Genomic DNA, 12,083 nt, shown 5'->3' with positions numbered 1-12,083 from the left:
TAGGGTCCAGGTGAGGGTACGGCAACGCTTTAGTGGGAGCGTGCGTGTGAGGCCGCGGGTTAGTGTTAGCGTACGGGTTAGGATTAGGGGACGGGTGAGGGTCAGGCTTCGGGGAAGGGTTAGGGTTAGGGTTCGGGCTAGGGTTAGGTTTAGGGGACGGGGACGGTTTAGGGTCCAGGTGAGGGTACGGCAACGCTTTAGGGGGAGCGTGCGTGTGAGGGCGCGGGTGAGTGTTAGCGTACGGGTTAGGATTAGGGGACGGGTGAGGGTCAGGCTTCGGGGAAGGGTTAGGGTTAGGGTTCGGGCTAGGGTTAGGGTTAGGGGACGGGGACGGTTTAGGGTCCAGGTGAGGGTACGGCAACGCTTTAGGGGGAGCGTGCGTGTGAGGGCGCGGGTTAGTGTTAGCGTACGGGTTAGGATTAGGGCACGGGTGAGGGTCAGGCTTCGGGGAAGGGTTAGGGTTAGGGTTCGGGCTAGGGTTAGGGTTAGGGGACGGGGACGGTTTAGGGTCCAGGTGAGGGTACGGCAACGCTTTAGGGGGAGCGTGCGTGTGAGGGCGCGGGCTAGTGTTATTGTACGGGTTAGGATTAGGGGACGGGTGAGGGTCAGGCTTCGGGGAAGGGTTAGGGTTAGGGTTCGGGCTAGGGTTAGGGTTAGGGGACGGGGACGGTTTAGGGTCCAGGTGAGGGTACGGCAACGCTTTAGGGGGAGCGTGCGTATGAGGGCGCGGGTTAGTGTTAGCGTACGGGTTAGGATTAGGGGACGGGTGAGGGTCAGGCTTCGGGGAAGGGTTAGGGTTAGGGTTCGGGCTAGGGTTAGGGTTAGGGGACGGGGACGGTTTAGGGTCCAGGTGAGGGTACGGCAACGCTTTAGGGGGAGCGTGCGTGTGAGGGCGCGGGTTAGTGTTAGCGTACGGGTTAGGATTAGGGGACGGGTGAGGGTCAGGCTTCGGGGAAGGGTTAGGGTTAGGCTTCGGGCTAGGGTTAGGGTTAGGAGACGGGGACGGTTTAGGGTCCAGGTGAGGGTACGGCAACGCTTTAGGGGGAGCGTGCGTGTGAGGGCGCGGGTTAGTGTTAGCGTACGGGTTAGAATTAGGGGACGGGTGAGGGTCAGGCTTCGGGGAAGGGTTAGGGTTAGGGTTCGGGCTAGGGTTAGGGCTAGGGGACGGGGACGGGTTAGGGTCCAGGTGAGGGTACGGCAACGCTTTAGGGGGAGCGTGCGTGTGAGGGCGCGGGTTAGTGTTAGCGTACGGGTTAGGATTAGGGCACGGGTGAGGGTCAGGCTTCGGGGAAGGGTTAGGGTTAGGGATCGGGCTAGGGTTAGGGTTAGGGGACGGGGACGGTTTAGGGTCCAGGTGAGGGTACGGCAACGCTTTAGGGGGAGCGTGCGTGTGAGGGCGCGGGTTAGTGTTAGCGTACGGGTTAGGATTAGGGGACGGGTGAGGGTCAGGCTTCGGGGAAGGGTTAGGGTTAGGGTTCGGGCTAGGGTTAGGGTTAGGGGACGGGGACGGTTTAGGGTCCAGGTGAGGGTATGGCAACGCTTTAGGGGGAGCGTGCGTGTGAGGGCGCGGGTTAGTGTTAGCGTACGGGTTAGGATTAGGGGACGGGTGAGGGTCAGGCTTCGGGGAAGGGTTAGGGTTAGGGTTCGGGCTAGGGTTAGGGTTAGGGGACTGGGACGGTTTAGGGTCCCGGTGAGGGTACGGCAACGCTTTAGGGGGAGCGTGCGTGTGAGGGCGCGGGTTAGTGTTAGCGTACGGGTTAGGATTAGGGCACGGGTGAGGGTCAGGCTTCGGGGAAGGGTTAGGGTTAGGGTTCGGGCTAGGGTTAGGGGACGGGGACGGTTTAGGGTCCAGGTGAGGGTACGGCAACACTTTACTGGGAGCGTGCGTGTGAGGGCGCGGGTTAGTGTTAGCGTACGGGTTAGGATTAGGGGACGGGTGAGGGTCAGGCTTCGGGGAAGGGTTAGGGTTAGGGTTCGGGCTAGGGTTAGGGTTAGGGGACGGGGACGGTTTAGGGTCCAGGTGAGGGTACGGCAACGCTTTAGGGGGAGCGTGCGTGTGAGGGCGCGGGTTAGTGTTAGCGTACGGGTTAGGATTAGGGGACGGGTGAGGGTCAGGCTTCGGGGAAGGGTTAAGGTTAGGGTTCGGGCTAGGGTTAGGGTTAGGGGACGGGGACGGTTTAGGGTCCAGGTGAGGGTACGGCAACGCTTTAGGGGGAGCGTGCGTGTGAGGGCGCGGGTTAGTGTTAGCGTACGGGTTAGGATTAGGGGACGGGTGAGGGTCAGGCTTCGGGGAAGGGTTAGGGTTAGGGTTCGGGCTATGGTTAGGGTTAGGGGACGGGGACGGTTTAGGGTCCAGGTGAGGGTACGGCAACGCTTTAGGGGAAGCGTGCGTGTGAGGGCGCGGGTTAGTGTTAGCGTACGGGTTAGGATTAGGGGACGGGTGAGTGTCAGGCTTCGGGGAAGGGTTAGGGTTAGGGTTCGGACTAGGGTTAGGGTTAGGGTTAGGGGACGGTTTAGGGTCCAGGTGAGGGTACGGCAACGCTTTAGGGGGAGTGTGCGTGTGAGGGCGTGGGTTAGTGTTAGCGTACGGGTTAGGATTAGGGCACGGGTGAGGGTCAGGCTTCGGGGAAGGGTTAGGGTTAGGGTTCGGGCTAGGGTTAGGGTTAGGGGACGGGGACGGTTTAGGGTCCAGGTGAGGGTATGGCAACGCTTTAGGGGGAGCGTGCATGTGAGGGCGCGGGTTAGTGTTAGCGTACGGGTTAGGATTAGGGCACGGGTGAGGTTCAGGCTTCGGGGAAGGGTTAGGGTTAGGGTTTGGGCTAGGGTTAGGGTTAGGGGACGGGGACGGTTTAGGGTCCAGGTGAGGCTACGGCAACGCTTTAGGGGGAGCGTGCGTGTGAGGGCGCGGGTTAGTGTTAGCGTATGGGTTAGGAGTAGGGGACGGGTGAGGTTCAGGCTTCGGGGAAGGGTTAGGGTTAGGGTTCGGGCTAGGGTTAGGGTTAGGGGACGGGGACGGTTTAGGGTCCAGGTGAGGGTACGGCAACGCTTTAGGGGGAGCGTGCGTGTGAGGGCGCGGGTTAGTGTTAGCGTACGGGTTAGGATTAGGGGACGGGTGAGGGTCAGGCTTTGGGGAAGGGTTAGGTTTAGGGTTCGGGCTAGGGTTAGGGTTAGGGGACCGTTTAGGGTCCAGGTGAGGGTACGGCAACGCTTTAGGGGGAGCGTGCGTGTGAGGGCGCTTGTTAGTGTTAGCGTACGGGTTAGGATTAGGGGACGGGTGAGGGTCAGGCTTTGGGGAAGGGTTAGGGTTAGGGTTCGGGCTAGGGTTAGGGTTAGGGGACGGGACGGTTTAGGGTCCAGGTGAGGGTACGGCAACGCTTTAGGGGGAGCGTGCGTGTAAGGGCGCGGGTTAGTGTTAGCGTACGGGTTAGGATTAGGGGACGGGTGAGTGTCAGGCTTCGGGGAAGGGTTAGGGTTAGGGTTCGGACTAGGGTTAGGGTTAGGGTTAGGGGACGGTTTAGGGTCCAGGTGAGGGTACGGCAACGCTTTAGGGGGAGTGTGCGTGTGAGGGCGTGGGTTAGTGTTAGCGTACGGGTTAGGATTAGGGCACGGGTGAGGGTCAGGCTTCGGGGAAGGGTTAGGGTTAGGGTTCGGGCTAGGGTTAGGGTTAGGGGACAGGGACGTTTTAGGGTCCAGGTGAGGGTACGGCAACGCTTTAGGGGGAGCGTGCATGTGAGGGCGCGGGTTAGTGTTAGCGTACGGGTTAGGATTAGGGCACGGGTGAGGTTCAGGCTTCGGGGAAGGGTTAGGGTTAGGGTTTGGGCTAGGGTTAGGGTTAGGGGACGGGGACGGTTTAGGGTCCAGGTGAGGCTACGGCAACGCTTTAGGGGGAGCGTGCGTGTGAGGGCGCGGGTTAGTGTTAGCGTATGGGTTAGGAGTAGGGGACGGGTGAGGTTCAGGCTTCGGGGAAGGGTTAGGGTTAGGGTTCGGGCTAGGGTTAGGGTTAGGGGACGGGGACGGTTTAGGGTCCAGGTGAGGGTACGGCAACGCTTTAGGGGGAGCGTGCGTGTGAGGGCGCGGGTTAGTGTTAGCGTACGGGTTAGGATTAGGGGACGGGTGAGGGTCAGGCTTTGGGGAAGGGTTAGGGTTAGGGTTCGGGCTAGGGTTAGGGTTAGGGGACCGTTTAGGGTCCAGGTGAGGGTACGGCAACGCTTTAGGGGGAGCGTGCGTGTGAGGGCGCTTGTTAGTGTTAGCGTACGGGTTAGGATTAGGGGACGGGTGAGGGTCAGGCTTCGGGGAAGGGTTTGGGTTAGGGTTCGGGCTAGGGTTAGGGTTAGGGGACGGGACGGTTTAGGGTCCAGGTGAGGGTACGGCAACGCTTTAGGGGGAGCGTGCGTGTAAGGGCGCGGGTTAGTGTTAGCGTACGGGTTAGGATTAGGGCACGGGTGAGGGTCAGGCTTCGGGGAAGGGTTAGGGTTAGGGTTCGGACTAGGGTTAGGGTTAGGGGACGGGGACGGTTTAGGGTCCAGGTGAGGGGACGGCAACGCTTTAGGGGGAGCGTGCATGTGAGGGCGCAGGTTAGTGTTAGCGTACGGGTTAGGATTAGGGGACGGGTGAGGGTCAGGCTTCGGGGAAGGGTTAGGGTTAGGGTTCGGGCTAGGGTTAGGGTTAGGGGACGGGGACGGTTTAGGGTCCAGGTGAGGGTACGGCAACGCTTTAGGGGGAGCGTGCGTGTGAGGGCGCGGGTTAGTGTTAGCGTACGGGTTAGGATTAGGGGACGGGTGAGGGTCAGGCTTCGGGGAAGGGTTAGGGTTAGGGTTCGGTCTAGGGTTAGGGTTAGGGGACCGTTTAGAGTCCAGGTGAGGGTACGGCAACGCTTTAGGGGGAGCGTGCGTGTGAGGGCGCTTGTTAGTGTTAGCGTACGGGTTAGGATTAGGGGACGGGTGAGGGTCAGGCTTCGGGGAAGGGTTAGGGTTAGGGTTCGGGCTAGGGTTAGGGTTAGGGGACGGGACGGTTTAGGGTCCAGGTGAGGGTAGGGCAACGCTTTAGGGGGAGCGTGCGTGTAAGGGCGCGGGTTAGTGTTAGCGTACGGGTTAGGATTAGGGCACGGGTGAGGGTCAGGCTTCGGGGAAGGGTTAGGGTTAGGGTTCGGACTAGGGTTAGGGTTAGGGGACGGGGACGGTTTAGTGTCCAGGTGAGGGTACGGCAATGCTTTAGGGGGAGCGTGCGTGTGAGGGCGCGGGTTAGTGTTAGCGTACGGGTTAGGAAATGGGGGACGGGTGAGGGTCAGGCTTCGGGGAAGGGTTAGGGTTAGGGTTCGGGTTAGGGTTAGGGGACGGGGACGGTTTAGGGTCCAGGTGAGGGTACGACAGCGCTTTATGGGGAGCGTGCGTGTGAGGGCGCGGGTTAGTGTTAGCGTATGGGTTAGGATTAGGGCACGGGTGAGGGTCAGGCTTCGGGGAAGGGTTAGGGTTAGGGTTCGGGCTAGGGTTAGGGTTAGGGGACGGGGATGGTTTAGGGTCCAGGTGAGGGTACGGCAACGCTTTAGGGGGAGCGTGCGTTTGAGGGCGCGGATTAGTGTTAGCGTACGGGTTAGCATTAGGGGACGGGTGAGGGTCAGGCTTCGGGGAAGGGTTAGGGTTAGGGTTCGGGCTACGGTTAGGGTTAGGGCACGGGGACGGTTTAGGGTCCAGGTGAGGGTACGGCAACGCTTTAGGGGGAGCGTGCGTGTGAGGGCGCGGGTTAGTGTTAGCGTACGGGTTAGGATTAGGGCACGGTTCAGGGTCAGGCTTCGGGGAAGGGTTAGGGTTAGGGTTCGGGCTAGGGTTAGGGTTAGGGGACGGGGACGGTTTAGGGTCCAGGTGAGGGTACGGCAACGCTTTAGGGGGAGCGTGCGTGTGAGGGCGCGGGTTAGTGTTAGCGTACGGGTTAGGATTAGGGGACGGGTGAGGGTCAGGCTTCGGGGAAGGGTTAGGGTTAGGGTTCGGGCTAGGGTTAGGGTTAGGGGACGGAGAAGGTTTAGGGTCCAGGTGAGGGTACGGCAACGCTTTAGGGGGAGCGTGCGTGTGAGGGCGCGGGTGAGTGTTAGCGTACGGGTTAGGATTAGGGGACGGTTGAGGGTCAGGCTTCGGGGAAGGGTTAGGGTTAGGGTTCGGGCTAGGGTTAGGGTTAGGGGACGGGGACGGTTTAGGGTCCAGGTGAGGGTACGGCAACGCTTTAGGGGGAGCGTGCGTGTGAGGGCGCGGGTTAGTGTTAGCGTACGGGTTAGGATTAGGGCACGGGTGAGGGTCAGGCTTCGGGGAAGGGTTAGGGTTAGGGTTCGGGCTAGGGTTAGGGTTAGGGGACGGGGACGGTTTAGGGTCCAGGTGAGGGTACGGCAACGCTTTAGGGGGAGCGTGCGTGTGAGGGCGCGGGTTAGTGTTAGCGTACGGGTTAGGATTAGGGGACGGGTGAGGGTCAGGCTTCGGGGAAGGGTTAGGGTTAGGGTTCGGGCTAGGGTTAGGGTTAGGGGACGGGGACGGTTTAGGTTCCAGGTGATGGTACGGCAACGCTTTAGGGGGAGCGTGCGTGTGAGGGCGCGGGTTAGTGTTAGCGTACAGGTTAGGATTAGGGCACGGGTGAGGGTCAGGCTTCGGGGAAGGGTTAGGGTTAGGGTTCGGGCTAGGGTTAGGGTTAGGGGACGGGGACGGTTTAGGGTCCAGGTGAGGGTACGGCAACGCTTTAGGGGGAGCGTGCGTGTGAGGGCGCTTGTTAGTGTTAGCGTACGGGTTAGGATTAGGGGACGAGTGAGGGTCAGGCTTCGGGGAACGGTTAGGGTTAGGGTTCGGGCTAGGGTTAGGGTTAGGGGATGGGGACGGTTTAGGGTCCAGGTGAGCGTACGGCAACGCTTTAGGGGGAGCGTGTGTGTGAGGGCGCGGGTTAGTGTTAGCGTACGGGTTAGGATTAGGGGACGGGTGAGGGTCAGGCTTCGGGGAAGGGTTAGGGTTAGGGTTCGGGCTAGGGTTAGAGTTAGGGGATGGGGACAGTTTAGGGTCCAGGTGAGGGTACGGCAACGCTTTAGGGGGAGCGTGCGTGTGAGGGCGCGGGTTAGTGTTAGCGTACGCGTTAGGATTAAGGGACGGGTGAGGGTCAGGCTTCGGGGAAGGGTTAGGGTTAGGGTTCGGGCTAGGTTTAGGGTTAGGGGACGGGGACGGTTTAGGGTCCAGGTGAGGGTACGGCAACGCTTTAGGGGGAGCGTGCGTGTGAGGGCGCGGGTTAGTGTTAGCGTACGGGTTAGGATTAGGGGACGGGTGAGGGTCAGGCTTCGGGGAAGGGTTAGGATTAGGGTTCGGGCTAGGGTTAGGGTTACGGGACGGGGACGGTTTACGGTCCAAGTGAGGGTACGGCAACGCTTTAGGGGGAGCGTGCGTGTGAGGGCGCGGGTTAGTGTTAGCGTACGGGTTAGGATTAGGGCACGGGTGAGGGTCAGGCTTCGGGGAAGGGTTAGGGTTAGGGTTCGGGCTAGGGTTAGGGTTAGGGGACGGGGACGGTTTAGGGTCCAGGTGAGGGTACGGCAACGCTTCAGGGGGAGCGTGCGTGTGAGGGTGCGGGTTAGTGTTACCGTACGGGTTAGGATTAGGGGACGGGTGAGGGTCAGGCTTCGGGGAAGGGTTAGGGATAGGGTTCGGGCTAGGGTTAGGGTTAGTGGACGGGGACGGATTAGGGTCCAGGTGAGGGTACGGCAACGCTTTAGGGGGAGAGTGCGTGTGAGGGCGCGGGTTAGTGTTAGCGTACGGGTTAGGATTAGGGGACGGGTGGGGGTCAGGCTTCGGGGAAGGGTTAGGGTTAGGGTTCGGGCTAGGGTTAGGGTTAGTGGACGGGGACGGTTTAGAGTCCAGGTGAGGGTACGGCAAGGCTTTAGGGGGAGCGTGCGTGTGAGGGAGCGGGTTAGTTTTAGCGTACGGGTTAGGATTAGGGGACGGGTGAGGTTCAGGCTTCGGGGAAGTGTTAGGGTTAGGGTTCGGGCTAGGGTTAGGGTTAGGTTTAGGGGACGGGGACGGTTTAGGGTCCACGTGAGGGTACGGCAAAACTTTAGGGGGAGCGTGCGTGTGAGGGCGCGGGTTAGTGTTAGCGTACGGGTTAGGATTAGGGCACGGGTGAGGGTCAGGCTTCGGGGAAGGGTTAGGGTTAGGGTTCGGGCTAGGGTTAGGGTTAGGGGACGGGGACGGTTTAGGGTCCAGGTGAGGGTACGGCAACGCTTTAGGGGGAGCGTGCGTGTGAGGGCGCGGGTTAGTGTTAGCGTACGGGTTAGGATTAGGGCACGGGTGAGGGTTAGGCTTCGGGGAAGGGTGAGGGTCAGGGTTCGGGCTAGGGTTAGGGTTAGGGGACGGGGACGGTTTAGGGTGCAGGTGAGGGTACGGCAACGCTTTAGGGGGAGCGTGCGTGTGAAGGCGCGGGTTAGTGTTAGCGTACGGGTTAGGATTAGGGGACGGGTGAGGGTCAGGCTTCGGGGAAGGGTTAGGGTTAGGGTTCGGGCTACGGTTAGGGTTAGGGCACGGGGACGGTTTAGGGTCCAGGTGAGGGTACGGCAACGCTTTAGGGGGAGCGTGCGTGTGAGGGCGCGGGTTAGTGTTAGCATACGGGTTAGGATTAGGGGACGGGTGAGGGTCAGGCTTCGGGGAAGGGTTAGGTTTAGGGTTCGGGCTAGGGTTCGGGTTAGGGGACGGGGACGGTTTAGGGTCCAGGTGAGGGTACGGCAACGCTTTAGGGGGAGCGTGCGTGTGAGGGCGCGGGTTAGTGTTAGCGTACGGGTTAGGATTAGGGCACGGGTGAGGGTCAGGCTTCGGGGAAGGTTGATGGTCAGGGTTCGGGCTAGGGTTAGGGTTAGGGGACGGGGACGGTTTAGGGTCCAGGTGAGGGTACGGCAACGCTTTAGGGGGAGCGTGCGTGTGAGGGCGCGGGTTAGTGTTAGCGTACGGGTTAGGATTAGGGGACGGGTGAGGGTCAGGCTTCGGGGAAGGGTTAGGATTAGGCTTCGGGCTAGGGTTAGGGTTAGGGGACGGGGACGGTTTAGGGTCCAGGTGAGGGTACGGCAACGCTTTAGGGGGAGCGTGCGTGTGAGGGCGCGGGTTAGTGTTAGCGAACGGGTTAGGATTAGGGGACGGGTGAGGGTCAGGCTTCGGGGAAGGGTTAGGGTTAGGGTTCGGGCTAGGGTTAGGGTTAGGGGACGGGGACGGTTTAGGGTCCAGGTGAGGGTACGGCAACGCTTTAGGGAGAGCGTGCGTGTGAGGGCGCGGGTTAGTGTTAGCGTACGGGTTAGGATTAGGGGACGGCTGAGGGTCAGGCTTCGGGGATGGGTTAGGGTTAGGGTTCGGGGTAGGGTTAGGGTTAGGGGACGGGGACGGTTTAGGGTCCAGGTGAGGGTACGGCAACGCTTTAGGGGGAGCGTGCGTGTGAGGGCGCGGGTTAGTGTTAGCGTACGGGTTAGGATTAGGGCACTGGTGAGGGTCAGGCTTCGGGGAAGGGTTAGGGTTAGGGTTCGGGCTAGGGTTAGGGTTAGGGGACGGGGACGGTTTAGGGTCCAGGTGAGGGTACGGCAACGCTTTAGGGGGAGCGTGCGTGTGAGGGCGCGGGTTAGTGTTAGCGTACGGGTTAGGATTAGGGGACGGGTGAGGGTCAGGCTTCGGGGAAGGGTTAGGGTTAGGGTTCGGGCTAGGGTTAGGGTTAGGGGACGGGGACGGTTTAGGGTCCAGGTGAGGGTACGGCAACGCTTTAGGGGGAGCGTGCGTGTGAGGGCGCGGGTTAGTGTTAGCGTATGGGTTAGGATTAGGGCACGGGTGAGGGTCAGGCTTCGGGGAAGGGTTAGGGTTAGGGTTCGGGCTAGGGTTAGGGTTAGGGGACGGGGATGGTTTAGGGTCCAGGTGAGGGTACGGCAACGCTTTAGGGGGAGCGTGCGTGTGAGGGCGCGGGTTAGTGTTAGCGTACGGGTTAGGATTAGGGGACGGGTGAGGGTCAGGCTTCGGGGAAGGGTTAGGGTTAGGGTTCGGGCTACGGTTAGGGTTAGGGGACGGTTTAGGGTCCAGGTGAGGGTACGGCAACGCTTTAGGGGGAGCGTGCGTGTGAGGGCGCGTGTTAGTGTTAGCGTACGGGTTAGGATTAGGGGACGGGTGAGGGTCAGGCTTCGGGGAACGGTTAGGGTTAGGGTTCGGGCTAGGGTTAGGGTTAGGGGACGGGACGGTTTAGGGTCCAGGTGAGGGTACGGCAACGCTTTAGGGGGAGCGTGCGTGTGAGGGCGCGGGTTAGTGTTAGCGTACGGGTTAGGATTAGGGCACGGGTGAGGGTCAGGCTTCGGGGAAGGGTTAGGGTTAGGGTTCGAACTAGGGTTAGGGTTAGGGGACGGGGACGGTTTAGGGTCCAGGTGAGGGTACGGCAACGCTTTAGGGGGAGCGTGCGTGTGAGGGCGCGGGTTAGTGTTAGCGTACGGGTTAGGATTAGGGGACGGGTGAGGGTCAGGCTTCGGGGAAGGGTTAGGGTTAGGGTTCGGGCTAGGGTTAGGGTTAGGGGACGGGGACGGTTTAGGGTCCAGGTGAGGGTACGGCAACGCTTTAGGGGGAGCGTGCGTGTGAGGGCGCGGGTTAGTGTTAGCGTACGGGTTAGGAATAGGGCACGGGTGAGGGTCAGGCTTCGGGGAAGGTTTAGGCTTAGGGTTCGGGCTAGGGTTAGGGTTAGGGGACGGGGACGGTTTAGGGTCCAGGTGAGGGTACGGCAATGCTTTAGGGGGAGCGTGCGTGTGAGGGCGCGGGTTAGTGTTAGCGTACGGGTTAGGATTAGGGGACGGTTGAGGGTCAGGCTTCGGGGAAGGGTTAGGGTTATGGTTCGGGATAGGGTTAGGGTTAGGGGATGGGGACGGTTTAGGGTCCAGGTGAGGGTACAGCAAAGCTTAAGGGGGAGCGTGCGTGTGATGCCGCGGGTTAGTGTTAGCGTACGGGTTAGGATTAGGGCACGGGTGAGGGTCAGGCTTCGGGGAAGGGTTAGGGTTAGGGTTCGGGCTAGGGTTAGGGTTAGGGGACGGGGACGGTTTAGGGTCCAGGTGAGGGTACGGCAAAGCTTTAGGGGGAGCGTGCGTGTGAGGGCGCGGGTTAGTGTTAGCGTACGGGTTAGGATTAGGGGACGGGTGAGGGTCAGGCTTCGGGGAAGGGTTAGGGTTAGGGTTCGGGCTAGGGTTAGAGTTAGGGGATGGGGACGGTTTAGGGTCCAGGTGAGGGTACGGCAACGCTTTAGGGGGAGCGTGCGTGTGAGGGCGCGGGTTAGTGTTAGCGTACGCGTTAGGATTAAGGGACGGGTGAGGGTCAGGCTTCGGGGAATGGTTAGGGTTAGGGTTCGGGCTAGGTTTAGGGTTAGGGGACGGGGACGGTTTAGGGTCCAGGTGAGGGTACGGCAACGCTTTAGGGGGAGCGTGCGTGTGAGGGCGCGGGTTAGTGTTAGCGTACGGGTTAGGATTAGGGGACGGGTGAGGGTCAGGCTTCGGGGAAGGGTTAGGGTTAGGGTTCGGGCTAGGGTTAGGGTTAGGGGATGGGGACGGTTTAGGGTCCAGGTGAGCGTACGGCAACGCTTTAGGGGGAGCGTGCGTGTGAGGGCGCGGGTTAGTGTTAGCGTACGGGTTAGGATTAGGGGACGGGTGAGGGTCAGGCTTCGCGGAAGGGTTAGGGTTAGGGTTCGGGCTAGGGTTAGAGTTAGGGGATGGGGACGGTTTAGGGTCCAGGTGAGGGTACGGCAACGCTTTAGGGGGAGCGTGCGTGTGAGGGCGCGGGTTAGTGTTAGCGTACGCGTTAGGATTAAGGGACGGGTGAGGGTCAGGCTTCGGGGAAGGGTTAGGGTTAGGGTTCGGGCTAGGTTTAGGGTTAGGGGACGGGGACGGTTTAGGGTCCAGGTGAGGGTACGGCAACGCTTTAGGGGGAGCGTGCGTGTGAGGGCGCGGGTTAGTGTTAGCGTACGGGTTAGGATTAGGGGACGGGTGAGGGTCAGGCTTTGGGGAAGGGTTAGGATTAGGGTTCGGGCTACGGTTAGGGTTACGGGACGGGGAAGGTTTAGGGTCCAAGTGAGGGTAC

Source organism: Stenella coeruleoalba (genome assembly GCF_951394435.1).
Source record: "Stenella coeruleoalba genome assembly, chromosome: 16".
NCBI classification, from domain to species: domain Eukaryota; kingdom Metazoa; phylum Chordata; class Mammalia; order Artiodactyla; family Delphinidae; genus Stenella; species Stenella coeruleoalba.
This window is presented reverse-complemented; position numbering follows the sequence as displayed.